Source organism: Pyrus communis, chromosome 10 (assembly GCF_963583255.1).
Source record: "Pyrus communis chromosome 10, drPyrComm1.1, whole genome shotgun sequence".
NCBI classification, from domain to species: Eukaryota; Viridiplantae; Streptophyta; class Magnoliopsida; order Rosales; family Rosaceae; genus Pyrus; species Pyrus communis.
The window spans coordinates 115220-131583 of NC_084812.1; the positions used below are offsets into that span (position 1 = coordinate 115220).

The 16364-nt window shown below is 41.1% G+C and overlaps 1 long non-coding RNA gene and 3 pseudogenes across 1 annotated transcript; 3 read left to right on the forward strand and 1 right to left on the reverse strand.

The window, feature by feature from the left end:
* Positions 1-485: 485 nt before the first annotated feature.
* Positions 486-1946, reverse strand: LOC137746835 (uncharacterized; annotated as a pseudogene).
* A 1108-nt stretch (positions 1947-3054) lies between these two features.
* LOC137746836 (poly(ADP-ribose) glycohydrolase 1-like) lies at positions 3055-8445 on the forward strand (annotated as a pseudogene).
* LOC137746837 (thioredoxin-like fold domain-containing protein MRL7L, chloroplastic) lies at positions 7436-11034 on the forward strand (annotated as a pseudogene).
* Positions 11035-13572: 2538 nt separating this feature from the next.
* On the forward strand, positions 13573-15548 carry LOC137746528 (uncharacterized). The gene is made up of 3 exons (XR_011069864.1): positions 13573-13783; positions 13885-13953; positions 15244-15548. It is a non-coding gene; the product is annotated as an uncharacterized lncRNA (long non-coding RNA).
* The last annotated feature ends 816 nt before the right edge of the window (positions 15549-16364 follow it).

The window sequence follows — 16364 nt, forward strand, 5'->3', positions numbered from 1 at the left end:
ATCAAGATCCTCAGCTGAAGCCGAGTTTCGAGGGATGGCTCACGGCATTTGTGAGCTTCTCTGGCTTCGAAAACTTCTTGAGGGGCTTGGGTTCAAGCCAAAAGAGACCATGAGAATATACTGTGATAATAAGTCAGCGAGAGATATAGCTGATAATCCGGTACAGCATGATAGAACAAAACATGTGGAAGTTGATCGACATTTTATTAAAGAGAAACTTGAAAGGAAGATTGTATCGATCCCGTTTGTGAGTTCAGATGAGCAACTTGCAGATGTTCTAACTCATGCAGTATGTAGTCGAGAGTTTGATGACTCACTTATCAAGTTGGGCATGTGTGATATCTATGCACCAACTTGAGGGGGAGTGTTGATCATGAGTCAATATTAGGAAAAAAAGGAATGTAAATAATAGGAGTTCTTTTTTAAGTAGGTTTGTATTAAAGCTTTTGTTTCCTTGTGGAACGTAGATTGTACATGTATATATTTCAGAATAAGTAATACAAAAAACATTCCGTAAAAGTTCTATTGAGGCGTGTAGTACCACCCTCCTTGACGATCGGCAACTTCATGGCTCCAAAGGGCGTGTCCACATTGATATTCCCTTTGATGGTGTAGCCGGTACCCATTCCCCGAATCATATCCCAGAGCGCTGACCCAAAATCCTTAGGCCTGAAGGTAATGGGAACGTCAACATAAGTGATGCCCCTTTTAGCAAGATTGGCAGACTTTCTGCACCTCCAATGCGGACATCACAGAGCCAAATCTCGTAGTCGAGAACATTGAGGCCTAAGTCAAAGTCATTCATGTTCTCCAGCTTCAAATGGAGGACAGCAACGGTTTCTTCAAAGGAGAAGGTTTGAAACCTTATCTTCTCAACATCGACATCAGGCTTGTAAGGGATGGGGATTTCTCCAGTTTTTTCAAGCGGGATAGTGAATCTGCCGATGACAGGGACATCCACAATGAGGTCGACCTTGACCCTGTATGGAACGATGCTTCCAGGCTGGATGTCATCGTAGGTGTTCTTGATGTCATCGTATACCAAGTGGACTGGAGCTTTGACAGTCTCCTCCCCGTGGGCATGGATTGTCCCAGCATCAGGGATCAGCCCGGAGACAAGTTTCCTTCCATCACTTTCGATCAAGTAGTTAATGTCGATGAGAGGGATGGGAACCGGATTAGGGTTCTTGATGAGCACATCCACCACGATCTCGGCCTTTTCGAGATTGATGCTAGGGATGTGAATGGCAGTAACATCGGCGGTTGGCTTGCCGAATCCAATGGTACCCTCTATCTTCTCCCCAATGTCATGAATGAAATCCTTCACCTTGTCAACAAATCCACCCTTATCCTATCCCTCCTCCTCCTTGTGATCTTTCTTCACCTTAGCACCCCGATCCACATTTTCTGGCTTACCATCAGACGAATACGATGCCATGGATTCCGCTATAGTATTTATAAATTTACAACTGATTCCCTTATATGGTTGTTTTCGACAACTTGAAGAGTTGATAGCAACAAGCAGTTACATCAACTCAATTCTCTCTTCTAAGAAAAAGAAGAAAAAGAAGAAGAACATGTCAGATGAGAGATCTAAATAATGGTTCTAAAATTCTAGTCTTTGGATGAGATGTGATGTGATGAGATGAGATGAGATCTAAAGGTCAATCATCGAAGCACTTACCCGTTACTGTTAGTGAAAGCTCCTCCTCACCTCAACGACACAAACAGCAGGAGACGCAAAGAATTAAAGAAAATTCAATCCAATATAAGTTGAAGCAGCATAGCAGTGAACTACGTCTTTTTGCCCGCTGATCACATTTATCAGTGATGCATTATTGAAGCAGCACAGCAGTGGACTATCTCACACCTAATATCTGCTTGTAAAATCTTTTTCTTTTACTATGTTCGGTAATTTATTTGGCCAAAAAAGGTAAGTAAATAAACTGAGAGGGGGTAGCTTCCCCTCTGATTCTATACACAACTTCAAGCGAGTGCGAAAAAGCACTTTTATCTCGCCAACTAAGAACACGTTTGAACGAAAAATAAGTAAATCGCCAGGGCCCAGGTCATCCTCGACAACGCAAGGAAAGAATGAGAATATCCATCCGAATTATAATCTATATACATATATATATATATATATATGTATATATAGTTTATGTACAATTTGCATCACACTAATAAAGAAGTGGAGTGAAGGAAGGGAAGGCTCACTGGCTCAGCAAATATATTCCAACTTCCTTTATTTATTTATCTTTTATTTCATCTGACTAGCTACTCTCTGTCACTACTGGAGACTGAATGGAGTTGTAACACTAAGACAATCAAATGAAATGAAATGAATGAATGAATGATCAGATCAGAGAATGGTGCCATCTGGAATCACTGCACTCGGAAGAAGGACTAGTATTCCGTCACGGATGACATATCCATCACCTTCTCTGTCCGCTTCTTTCGCATTATCTTTATTAATGATCTGCACTAAAAACACACACCAGTTCAGTGAGTCCACAATAATATCATCAAATCCCTGACTCACCAATAGAACCTCATGCTGTGATCAAAATTTGAAGATAATGGAAAATACTAGTATACATTCATACATACCATAACATTGTTGCCAATTCTTGCATTCTTGTCTATAATAGCCTTCCTTACATGAGTATCTTCGCCAATTCCCATCCCAGGGATCACACCCGCCATGCCTTTCCTCTTCCCTCTATCTTCTATCTGTGAGTCTCACTCTCTCCGTCAATATATAATAACATACAGAGAAACAAGAAAGATAACGACAAATGTCAAAGAGATGGATCCTTCCCTAGTCCTTACTTGGTACATAGTTGAACCCATGACAACTGAATCCTCGACTATAGCCCCATTTCCGATTCTCGTCCTCATACCAAGTACTGTGCCTTTGATCCTGCATCCCTACTCTTGAACAAGTCCAAAACTCCCATGCATTCAGTTTTACATCAGTAGAGTATGTACTACTTCTTTGGAGACATCCAATCGACCAAATTTGAAGAAACAATTCAAAATCCTACACGAACAATGCTATGCTCTGCTTACATTGAGGATGCAACCATCTCCAATTACACTGTTTGTAATTACAGAGTCGGTTATTTGAGTTGGAGGCAGATACCGAGGCAATGTGTAGACTGAACCCGTTTCCGATGTCCATTTTCCCAAATTCAATTGTTTGAATAGAGTTTGACTAAATGTACCCTTTATGTGCTTAGGGGCGTTTAATTGCAGCGTTTCCGTCTTCGCTAGTGGCGTGGCTTTTCGACGGCAAAGTACTGTGAGTGGACCCCTTCTAAAAATGCATGTTTTGATAGTAGAAATGCATACATGAAAAGCATGATTTGATGATTATGTTTTATGAAACGTTTTACGAGATAACATGCTTACTGAGGCTAGTTTGAATTATTACTATTTTTCCTATAACCCATGTTCTTATAGAATATCTGATAGATGACGATATGATATTTAGAACATGTTTAGAACACCTCTTTATAGTATAGATGATGGATGACTTTATACTATGAAATTTGATTTTCAATATATGTATGTTCATTGGTTTTGTATTTACCTAGTGGTCCTTTCCGCTACGGGACGTAGGGATAGATCCGGTCCGTCCCGGGCGACAGTTTGGTGTTGGCATAGGGCCTGGAGTGTGTTTTCCTCTGACTGTCTGCTCAAAGACGGAGAGCCGGCAAGGGGCCTGAAGTGTATTTTCCTCTGACTGTGTGCTCAGAGACGGGGAGCCGGCATGGGGCCTGAAGTGTTATATCGGACATTCACTAGTGTTTATTATTTATGCGAATTATGATTTGAGATATTGCACGACATGCTAGGTTTCGGAAAACCTATGTTTATCATTATATTTATGTTTTCATAAAACCTGGGGGTTAGTACGTTGTTAACTGTTTTATTATATATATATATATATATATATATATATATATCAACTTGGTCCATTCATGTTTGTTTTGCGCCCCCTTCAGGACTTAGAATCGAGGCATACAATCCCGACGTCCAGGCACTTCCACATCGGCATCTTCGAGTCCTCTCGGTGTAGGACCCACTCCTTTGTTTCATTCAATTTTATTATTATTTTCTTTTAGCGTTCTAGATTAGAGATGTGCTCTGAACACGGTCCTTATTTGCATATTAATTATTCTTTTATATTTATAAACCTTATTTATCCCTTGTTTTCAGCATTTGCACTCAATAAATGGCTTTCGTCACCTTCGGGTGTCGGCCAGCACGTGCCTATCCTGGTATTCGGGGAATATCGGGCTCGGAGCGTGTCATTATCTTTTTCGGTTATTGTTTTCCTTCCTGCTAACGTTTTGTAAAACTTTGGGAGCATGAAATTTTTGTAGTTTGGTTCAAGGAGATATTGTTATGTAAGTTTACATTTATGTGAGATAGTGTTGGTCGATATGGTAGTGTGCACGTTGAGCAGGCTTTTCTTGCCTTGGTTTGTGAAGTCGAGAGGACGGGTCCGGCCGTTCAATGAAGTACATAAACTAAATGATGGTTGTTAACTATTGCTAATGCTGTTGCTGCAAAAAGGTTCTCTATTTTCAGATCAGATGAGCTGGCCTAAAGTAGGCAGTACAGGAGCGTGCTTATAGCAGGTTTAAGTTGCTTGGATGTTGGTATCGGAATGCAAGATTTGAACTTGTGACTTTTTCCAACAACGAAAAGAGAAATACCATTAAATCAAGGTATGCACCCATTAGGGCCATTACCATTAACTTGATGCTCCGGTTTTGCCGATAAATTATGAGGTTCAACTGAAAATTAAACCAACACCGAACCAATCACTAACATAACAGAGAAGCTATGCAAATCTTGGAAATTGCAGTGTGTGGTAATTGCGTGACATTATTTTGTTCAATTTAATGCTTAAAAATAGATAAGATGCTCGTTTGCTTGATAAGTATCTGCCATAAAAAATGCCCACCCCGAACCGCTTGAAAATTTTGAGTTTCTCTTTTTGTTGTTTTGGACTCGTTAGCAGCCTCACATCGTTAGATTTGGTCCAACAGGCTGTAGCTCAAAATAAATAAGTCCAACAAACTCCGTAATTCTGTTTCAATAATAATTAAAAAAAAACTGGGAAATAGGACGTGGACTCCCAAAAAAGAAAATAGAAAATAAAAAAGAAGTGTTCTCCCCCGCGGAGCACTTCTAATCTCCTTTTTTCTGTTCAAAGTGTTTGATGAGATAAATAATAATGGTTTGGATTTGGACAAATGAGTTTGTTTTGTCCTGAATATTGGGTTGAACTATGGAAATAGATTAGAAGGTGTTTCTAATTAGTTAAGACAATCAATCATATAACTAGCTCCATTAAGAAAAAAATATTATTCTGAATAGAAACACGTGGGTTGTGCAGCTCATTTCCAGGGAGGAAGCAAGGAAATGGTTTGGAGAAGTTGTCCCAGCATTGGCAAATTTGCTCTTGCGGTTGCCCTCCCTGTTAGAAGACCAGTATCAAAATGTGGATGGCCTTATTATGGACACAAAACTGGCCTTCGTCTACTGGATTCATAACAACCAGGAATCGTGGTCCTCAGCCAGGTATCCATAAGACTCTATCTTCATTGTTGCTTGCACTTCATGAATATTATTTAGGCTTTTTATCTGAAGAACCATAAAGGCTCGCATCCCATGGGGAAGATCATGCTGAAGATTTCATTCTGTCTTTGCTTTGTTAAAACTTCCTTTAGTCGCGGTATTACTTTTCTGATTATTGTCCATGTTGCTTTTCAGGAACTAACTAGTGGTCTTCTTGGGTGCTCTTTATTTTGTTTGTTCCCCACCAATAAACGAGGTGCCAAACATCTCCCAACCACCAACTTCGATGATTTGTTTACGTATGTCATTTTGATTTCTTATGTGGCACTTGTTTCTTCTAGACTTATAGTTTACTTTTACTACACATAGAGTTGTAGTAAACATACTTACCTCCTCGAATGTACTTTCAGGACTTTATATGACGGTTATAATGAACAACAGGAGAATAAGATAAGGTGCATTATACACTACTTTGAAAGGATAAGTTTCCATATGCCTTGTCTCATTTGAGTGGAAAGTTCTTCCTCTGAAACCTGATCCTTTAAGCATTTCTTACCCCAAGGCTAGTTTCTGGAGCAATTCAGTCATTCCTCTCTGCCGCTTTGAGGTAAAAGATGAGCAGATGTATTAAATAATAAGCCTCTCTGCCGCTTAATACAGCTTCGCAATTCAGTCATTCCTCTCTGCCGCTTAATACAGCTTCGCAATTGCAATACCTTGCTATGTACTCTTTTCATATCATTCTAGGTTCACAGCTCAGGCTTAATAGAAGATCAATCAAGTTGAGCTCTTGAAATCGACTTTGCAAATAAGTATATAGGAGGTGGTGATCTTCGCACGGGCTGTGTACAGGTCTGATTTGTGACTCTTTATATGTTTCATGTAAGTGTGCGTGCCAGCTCTTTTGGACTATCTTTTTATATGTTTTACCTTTTCTTGGATCATGCAGGCCATGATCTAGTTGCAGAAGCACCTAATTTTTATTTGTTTTTATCATCTCACATAGGAAGAGATCCGTTTCTTGATCAATCCTGAATTAATTGCTAGCATGCTGTTCATGCCTTCCATGGAAGATAATGAGGCTATAGAAATTATTGGTGCAGAAAGGTTTTCAAATTATACAGGGTGAGGATTGATAACATATTGTTTGCTTATTTGTTTCTGTTCGACAATAGTCACGTATATTTTGTTTAGAAAAACATTTGTTATTCATACATACATATGACTTTAGTTTGGTTCTGCTTTCCAATTGTCATCAAATTTTTTAAGTGGTGTAGGTATGCTGCTTCTTTTCGTTTTGCTGGTGACTATGTGGACACAAGTGATATTCACTCTCTTAGAAGACGTAAAACCAGAATTACTGCAATAGATGCATTATGCAGTCCAGTGATGAGACAATATAAACAAGAGTTCCTCCTCCGGTATTTATATTTTAGTTAAGCACAGACAGATTATTTGAATCATATGGAATAGTCATGCTTCCAGAATAGAAACCCATAATCTACCTAGCCAAAGGATTTTACATTGTTTTATGCTAATCTGGTCCCTGCAACTTCGAGGAAGGCTTCAAGCATTCCAAATTACTTTTATTAAATTACTCTTCACAAGCATAAAGTAGCACCCCTAACCCTTGGTTTTCTACTTTGTTCTAATCTTAAACCCTTGCCTTCAATTTCTTGGTGATATTATGCTGGACTATTGTCACACTTGTGTGTAGCTTAGTTGTTTGCCGAAGTTTTATCTCTCCTACTTGTTGGTTTCAACAGGGAAACTAATAAGGCATTCTGTGGATTTTTTTAACAATCGAAATATCGGCAGTACAAGAGATTGTTTTGAGAGGATGGATGTTTTGGAGTTTAGCTTCATCCAGACGTTAGACTCCAATGACATGTGTTGTGATAATCTTTTGGTATGAATTATCTATCAATTTTATCTTAGTTTGTGTGTGTGTGTGTGTGTGTGGTTTTAGGTGATGTTCTACATTTGGAAATGATATGTGCATTACTAACTTTAGCCTAGCTCTTAATGTGAAGTTTATATTTGGTTTAGCATCATCTGAACTTGCTTTTCTTGTACAAGAAAATATGCTTATTTGACTTTTGACTTTTACTTTTCTATAGTTGCAGGAAACTAGCATAAGTTCTGATGAAATGTTTGGAGAACAATCTGTACACCAACGGATCAAAGATTCAAAGGAGATGTCATCTCTGGATAATGAGGATGATGAAGTTGGGATTGCAACTGGGAATTAGGGATGTTGTGCTTTTGGTGGAGATCATGAAGTGAAGTCCATAGTTCAGTGGCTAGCTGCCTCCCAGGTAGTTTAATGTTAATGAAGAAAATGGAGGTTCCATCGTAACACCAATTGGCAGTATGGGGAGTAGCCTAACTTACTTATAAATCCATGCAAGGTCCCTCCTATCAATGTGAGACTCATTCTCAACAGTTACGCCTTCAAAGCAACTAAAGGGAGAATTTTGTAAAAAAGCCTGAATGGAATATATCATGTGTGAAATCTTTAGCTTATTCAGACAATTCCCCGAGTTGTTTCAGGCGAAAAGACCATTCATTTTGTACCATTCATTTTGTACTACACGTTTGGCATAAAGGCATTGCGAAACATAGACCAGGTATTTCTTTTAATGCCAAAGTTTTATGCCTCTGTGTGTATAGCATGTTTATATTTTACTTTTTGCACTTTGTGGAGTAGGTAACTCAATGGATAGGGTCACATGAATGGACAGTAGATCTGTGGAATTTGGTGGTGGAGTACTCAATGCTGCAGAGATTGAAGGGAGAGATGGATGCTGGATTCTTTGCTTGGCTCCTTCCATCTCCACTTGCCTCTCATCATGATTCCGAGATGTTGGATTTGCCTATTTCGCCTTAAATAAAACTTGCTGCCTGCATTGTATTGTCCCATATGGATCGTGATATGTTTGTAAAAGAATTTCATTTTTTGCTTTGCTTTTTGTTTGGGCATTATCGGATAGGCTGTAAAGTCTGTATTTTTCATGAAGAATGAATGCATCATTCTGAGGGTGGGGGGTGATCTGTCTGGCAAAGTGAATGATGAAATTATGGCTGCAGAATATGGATAAACACCGCTGCTGCAACTGTCCCAACCTACTCACAAAAGAATATGGATCAACACCCAACACATTCCCAACAAACCCAACCTATTCACAACAGAATATGGATCAACACTGCTGCTGCGACTGTCCCAACACGTCCCTAACTCCAACTTAAACTAGATTCTATGCTTCTAAACCCTATAACCTGTAGAATTATCAGAGAGACGGGCCATACGACCCACTTCCAACAATACCGATATTATCACCAACTTGGTAATTACCACCTGCACAATCTGTCAAGTGTGGAGTTTTATCACAAAAGGCATCGGTATTAGTATGAGTGGGATTAAGGTGTTTAAACTATTCTTTTGTCATTGATACGGTCGATGTGAGACATTTCAACATAACCAACAAAAGGGAGACTCTGATGATTACGACGACGATGATGATAATGATGATGCTGATGAACCTTCTTCTGTTGACAAAGATGATCCCTACTTCATGGGTTCTTAAGAGAGACGTGAATGGAGAAATACAATTAGACAAGTTTTATGTACTAACCCCGATGTTGAGGAGGAGTTAGACCCTATTGAAAGGACAAACAAGGTGCAACAACTTCTGGCCTATTGTCCGCTTGTTGTAGAGGAGGAGGAGGATCCCGAATGGCCTGAGGATGTAAGCTGGATGAATTCTTTGACAAGATTACCATCAAGACTATGCCAAAGAAGGATGATAGTGATAATGACGACAGCGACAATGAAGTAGTGTGGCAAGAATGAAGATGATAATTACATTCGTCCCATTAAAGATGTATCAAGTGCAGAATGGGAAGAGACTGTTCTCAAAGACATCAGCCCTTTAATCATTCTTGTACGCAATCGCTCACAAGGTCTGATTTTCCATTTTTCTCTTGATGTCCTTCTTGCTGTATATGCCTTGTTACCTTATCTCTTATCAAATTTATGATTTCGGCACCTTGCTTCAATTATACTTCTTTATGAGAAAATTGTTAGATCATACTTTTATAATAACATTTCTTCCTCTCTTCAGACCAAAAGAAAATGAAAAAAAAATCAGATTGAACTGGATAAGGCTATACACATCATATGGAACTGCAGGCTACCTTCACCAAGAGTAAGGGTACACCCCTACTGTAACAGTCTACTTGTGCTTAGTACCCTCTCACAGGGATTTGGATCCCATTTGGATTCAAGTTTGGGGATTCTAGGGATCCTTACATCATAGCCGTTTATCGTACATCGTACGGTCAGAAATCATTTTGAATTTATTTGTTTAAAATTAAACACAAATAGTACCTAATGAAAATTGATCGCACAATGTACGATGAACGATTATGATGTAAGGATCCCTAGGATCCTCATCCCTCTCACACACCCCTTTATTGATCATTCTGGCTAATATTTACTTTTCATATTTAATAGTGTATTGCAATTAATGCTGTTACTGACTATGATTTAGTATCTACTCTCCAAGTGTCTGTCTTCCTGAGATCAACTTCACTAGAGCTGGCAAGATCTTATTGTAGGCATCGAAATTTTGGTGAAGTAAATGTTCACCAACCCATTAAATTTGGACATGCATAGCTTACGTGGCCTGCATTGTCAGTCTCACATATTGTATGCATGGCACTAACTCATCAAAATTGAACGAGTCACCAAAAGTGACACGTGTCGATATTTGGCGAAAATTAATTAAGGAATCTTTATTAACATGATTAATTTTAACCTAAATCAAACAAATTAATTGATTTAAGTTTAAAATGTGATTGATTATTCGATGAAGTCAAATCACGGACCAAGCTCAAAATGAAGTCTTGATTCTTTCGTCAACAACAACACACATTTTTCATCCCAGAGAACGAATAGGAGGATTCAAACTGCAAAAAGAGATTATACCCCTAAACCCTACATTAATAAAAATCATTTATTTTGTTCATGTGTTCTTGTGTTATTTGTCGCAGAAAATTCTCGTGTTAAACTTATATTGCGAGAAAGCTAATTTTTATTTTAGAACATGGGCGTTTGTTTCTTGCCTCCGAATTGCAGCATGATTTTAGCTCCTTTTTTATGTTGTCTATTCTGAAATTTGAAGTGGAGATGAGTAGTCAAAGGTGATGGCTTTCTTTTACTATGGAGTAGCCAGACCACCTTGTTTGAATGGCATTAGAGATAGGCAGGAAGTAATTCCATATGTCCCATCGATGCCCAACCATGATATTACAATGAATGTTTTGTACTATGTGTGTAATAACTCGTCCCGAAATTTACGGAAGAAAATGGGTATTTTTGTATTTTCACTACGTTTGGAGGATACCTTCCTTTTTAAAATTGTTTTTGAACCTTAATTGGTGAGCCCAAGGGGCCCACCCCCTGTTTTTGTTCCCCGGTTCCTTCCCTTTCCCTTTTCATTTATTTTTTTCTGAAAAGTCTCTCTCTTCTCCCTCACTCTCTCTTCCCGTGCTCTCTCCTTTTCCCCCCTCTTGGTGCTCTTTTCTCCGAGCAGAACACACCCACACACACACACACATACACACCCATGCCCACACCTATAGCTCTTTTCTAACCCCGTGGTTGTGTTTTGGACGTCAAACCATGAAGAAATCACCTCGGAGACATTTCCCAATTTTCCGGCGAGCACCGCCCCTTTCGAGGCAATTTACAGCCAAACCACGGCGAGTTGGCCGGCGTGCGAGGTATCAATCTCTTCGTCTCGCTGAGTACTACAACTTTCCTTTTTGTTTCACCTAATTTCATTGAGTATTGAAGAAGTTATACTCATTTGAATCTTACCCAGTTTCCGGCGGACACCCGTGGCTTCCAGGCTATTTTCCGGCCAACTCCGACCACGATGACGGGAACCAAGGGTATATTTCGATTCCTTACCTTCGGGGCTTCAATTTGGTATATTGAATGACATGTTTTGGTTGAGTTTTGAGCTCCAACGGAGCTTGGGAATTCTCCGGCCGAAATCCGGCCTTCCCCCTCCTTGGAAGCTCCGGCGTCCTTCTCCGGCGCACCCAGGCCTTCGGGCCGTTCTCCACCCTCACACGGGCCTTAGGCCTGTTTGGTCTCTGGCCCAAAACCCTAAACCTTTTCCTTTTTATTTTTATTTTGTTTCATTTTAAAAACCCAAAGGCCTTAGGGCCTTGGTTGCGGCCCAAACCCATTTCCCCTTTTTAATTAGGCCTTGGGCCGTGAGGATCAAAAACCCAAACCCTTTTCTGTTTTTACCCAAACCCAACCCATTTAAAACCCTAGCCCAAAACCCTAACCCAAAATCCTAAAGCCGTGACCCGTGACCCGTGACCCTGACCCGTTGACCTGTGACCCTGACCCGTTGGCCCGTGACACTGACCCGTTTGACCTGTTGACCTGGACCCGGTCAACGGTCAACGTTGACTTTGACCGTTGACTTTTTGGGTTTCGTGCGGGACCCCTCCTAGGCTAATTTCTACGTCCTGAACTCGTTTCCAATGTCCGTTTTCCCAAATTCAATCGTTTGAGTAGAGTTTGACTAAATGTACCATTCTTGTGCTTATGGGCGATTATCTGTGGCGTTTCCTTCTTCGTTAGATGGCGTGACTTTTCGACGGCAAAGTACTGTGAGTGGACCCCTTCTAAAAATGCATGTTTTGATAGTAGAAATGCATACATGAAAAACATGATTTGATGATTATGTTTTATGAAACGTTTTACGAGATAACATGCTTATTGAGGCTAGTTTGAATTATTACTATTTTTCCTATAACCCATGTTCTTATAGAATATCTGATGGATGACGATATGATATTTAGAACATGTTTAGAACACTTCTTTATAGTGGTCATTTCCGCTATGGGACGTAGGGATATATCTGGTCCGTCCCGGGCGACGGTTTGGTGTTGGCATAGGGCCTGGAGTATGTTTTCCTCTGACTGTCTGCTCAGAGATGGGAAGCCGGCAATGGGCCTGAAGTGTGTTTTCCTCTGACTGTCTGCTCAGAGACGGGGAGCCGGCATGGGGCCTGGAAAGTTGTATCGGACATTCACTAGTGTTTATTGTTTATGCGAATTATGATTTGAGACATTGCACGACATGCTAGGTTTCGGAAAACCTATGTTTATCATTATATATGTGTTTTCATAAAACCTAGGGGTTAGTATGTTGATAACTGTTTTATTATATATATATTAACTTGGTCCACTCATGTTTGTTTTGCGCCCCCTTCAGGACTTAGAATCGAGGCATACAATCCCGACGTCCAGACACTTCCACATCGGCATCTTCGAGTCCTCTCGGTGTAGGACCCACTCATTCGTTTCATTCAATTTTATATTATTTTCTTTTAGTGTTCTAGATTAGAAATGTGCTCTGAACAAGGTCCTTATTTGCATATTAATTATTCTTTTATATTTATAAACCTTATTTATCCCTTGTTTTCAGCATTTGCATTCAATAAATGGCTTTTGTCACCCTCGGGTGTCGGCCAGCACGTGCCTATCTTGGTATTCGAGGAATATCGGGGTCGGGGCGTGTCAATGTGGGGTTGATGCTGAACTGTATATTCTGTGGTTGTTGGTAAAGTCTTCCTTGTTGAGTATCCCACATTGGTGAGGGAAATAAATGTTGAGAATTAAGCTGCATACTAGCTTAAATCCAACCTGCAGATGATAATTGTAATAACTCGTCCCGGGATTTACGTAAGAAAATGGGTATTTTTGTATTTTCACTAAGTTTGGGGGATACTTTCCTTTTTAAAATTGTTTTTGAGCCTTAATTAGTGAGCCCAAGTGGCCCACCCCCTGTTTTTGTTCCCCGGTTCCCTTTCCCTTTCCCTTCTTTTCTTTTCTTTTTCTGAAAAGTCTCTGTCTTCTCCCTCACTCTCTCTTCCATGCTCTCTCTCCTTTCTCCCCCTCTCGGTGCTTCTTCCTCCGACAAGAACACACACACACACACCCATGCCCACACCTATAACTCTTTTCTAACCCCATGGTTGTGTTTTGGACGTCAAACCATGAAGAAACCACCTCGGAGACATTTCCCAGTTTTCCGGCGAGCACCGCCCCTTTCGAGGCAATTTCCGGCCAAACCACGGTGAGTTGGCTGGCGTGCGAGGTATCAATCTCTTCGTCTCGCTGAGGACTACAACTTTCCTTTTTGTTTCACCTAATTTCATTGAGTATTGAGGAAGTTATGCTCATTTGAATCTTACCCAGTTCCGGCGGACACCCGTGGCTTCCAGGCTGTTTTCCGGCCAACTCCGACCACGATGACGGGAACCAAGGGTATATTTCTGTTCCTTACCTTCGGGGCTTCAATTTGGTATATTGAATGACATGTGTTGGTTGAGTTTTGAGCTCCAACGGAGCTTGGGAATTCTCCGGCCGAAGTCCGGCCTTCCCTCTGCTTGGAATCCGGCGACCACCAAACCCAAAGGCCTTAGAGCCCGGGTCGCAAGCCCAAACCCATTACCCTTTTAATTGGGCGATTGGGCCATGAGGTTTCAAACCCAAACCCACTTTCCTTCTAACCCAAGTCCAAACCCTTTAACCCAATCCAGATCCAAGCCCAAACCCATTGACCCGTGACCCGTTGACCCTGACCCGTGACCCTGACCCGTTGACCGTTGACTTAGTCAACGGTCAGCGTTGACTTTGACGTTGACCGGTCAACGGTCAACGGTGACTTTGACCGTTGACTTTGGGGTTTTCGTGCGGGACCCTTCCTAGACTATTTTCGACGTCCTGAACCCGTTTCCGATTTCCGTTTTCCCAAATTCAATCGTTTGAGTAGAGTTTGACTAAATGTACCCTTTATGTGCTTAGGGGCGATTATCTGTGGCGTTTCCTTCTTCGCTAGATGGCATGGCTTTTCGACGGCGAAGTACTGTGAGTGGACCCTTTCTGAAAATGCATGTTTTGATAGTAGAAATGCATACATGAAAAGCATGATTTGATGATTATGTTTTATGAACGTTTTACGAGATAACATGCTTACTGAGGCTAGTTTGAATTATTACTATTTTTCCTATAACCCATGTTCTTATAGCATATCTGATGGATGACGATATGATATTTAGAACATGTTTAGAACACCTCTTTATAGTATAGATGATGGATGACTTTATACTATGAAGTTGATTTTCAATATATGTATGTTCACTGGTTTTGTACATTACCTAGTGGTCATTTCCGCTACGGGACGTAGGGATAGATCCGGTCCGTCCCGGGCGACGGTTTGGTGTTGGCATAGGGCCTGAAGTGTGTTTTCCTCTGACTGTCTGCTCAGAGACGAGGAGCCGGCAAGGGGCCTGAAGTGCATTTTCCTCTGACTGTGTGCTCAGAGACGGGGAGCCGGCATGGGGCCTGAAGTGTTATATTGGACATTCACTAGTGATTATTATTTTTATGCGAATTATGATTTGAGATCTTGCACGACATGCTAGGTTTCGGAAAACCTATGTTTATCATTATACATATGTGTTTTCATAAAACCTGGGGGTTAGTACGTTGATAACTATTTTATTATATATATATCAACTTGGTCCACTCATGTTTGTTTTGCGCCCCCTTCAGGACTTAGAATCGAGGCATACAATCTCGACGTCCAGGCACTTCCGCATCGGCATCTTCGAGTCCTCTCGGTGTAGGACCCATTCCTTTGTTTCATTCAATTTTATATTATTTTCTTTTAATGTTCTAGATTAGTGGTGTGCTCTGAACACGGTCCTTATTTACATATTTATTATTCTTTTATATTTATAAACCTTATTTATCCCTTGTTTTCAGCATTTGCACTCAATAAATGGCTTTCGTCACCCTCGGGTGTCGGCCAGCACGTGCCTATCCTGGTATTCGGGAAATATCGGGGTCGGGGCGTGTCAGATTGGTATCAGAGCGTGGTTTTGTTCAGAGCATACTTAGGACTTTCTGTTACTGTAGTAGTGTGTTTGTCATGACATCATTTGGATGTCACGACTTCCGGATTCGATGTCACTCGGCATAGTTGTTCGAACCTTTCTCTGTTTGAATTTTCACCTTCTGGTTGAAATACAAGAATTCTTGTCGGGATTGTACCTCAGTAGTGATGAAGTGGATTGTTGGATGACTTTCAACGTCGGATCGATACTCTACATCGTGCATTCCCTGGGAGTTTCGGACATGGCGATGCCACTCTGCGACATGCGTTCCCTAGGAATTGCGGGCAGAGTCGGCTCTACATCGAAATCTGGGGAAGCGGAAAAATCTTGACGGTACGAGTTGGTTGAGATCAACTAGAACCCTGAGACGAAATCCGGCCTTCCCCTTCTTTGGAATCCGGCGACCACCAAACCCAAAGGCCTTAGGGCCCTGGTTGCAAGCCTAAACCCATTACCCTTTTAAATTGGGGCATTGGGCCATGAGATTTCAAACCCAAACCCACTTTCCTTCTAACCCAAACCCAACCCACCTAAAACCTAAACCCTTTAACCCAACCTGGATCCAAGCCCAGACCCGTTGACCCGTGACCCTGACCCGTTTGACCTGTTGACCCGGACCGGACCCGGTCTGACCGTTGACCCGGTCAACGGTCAGCGTTGACTTTGACGTTGACCGGTCAACGGTCAACGGTGACTTTGACCGTTGACTTTGGGGTTTTCGTGCGGGACCCCTCCTAGGCTAATTTCGACGTTCTGAACCCGTTTTCGATGTCCGTT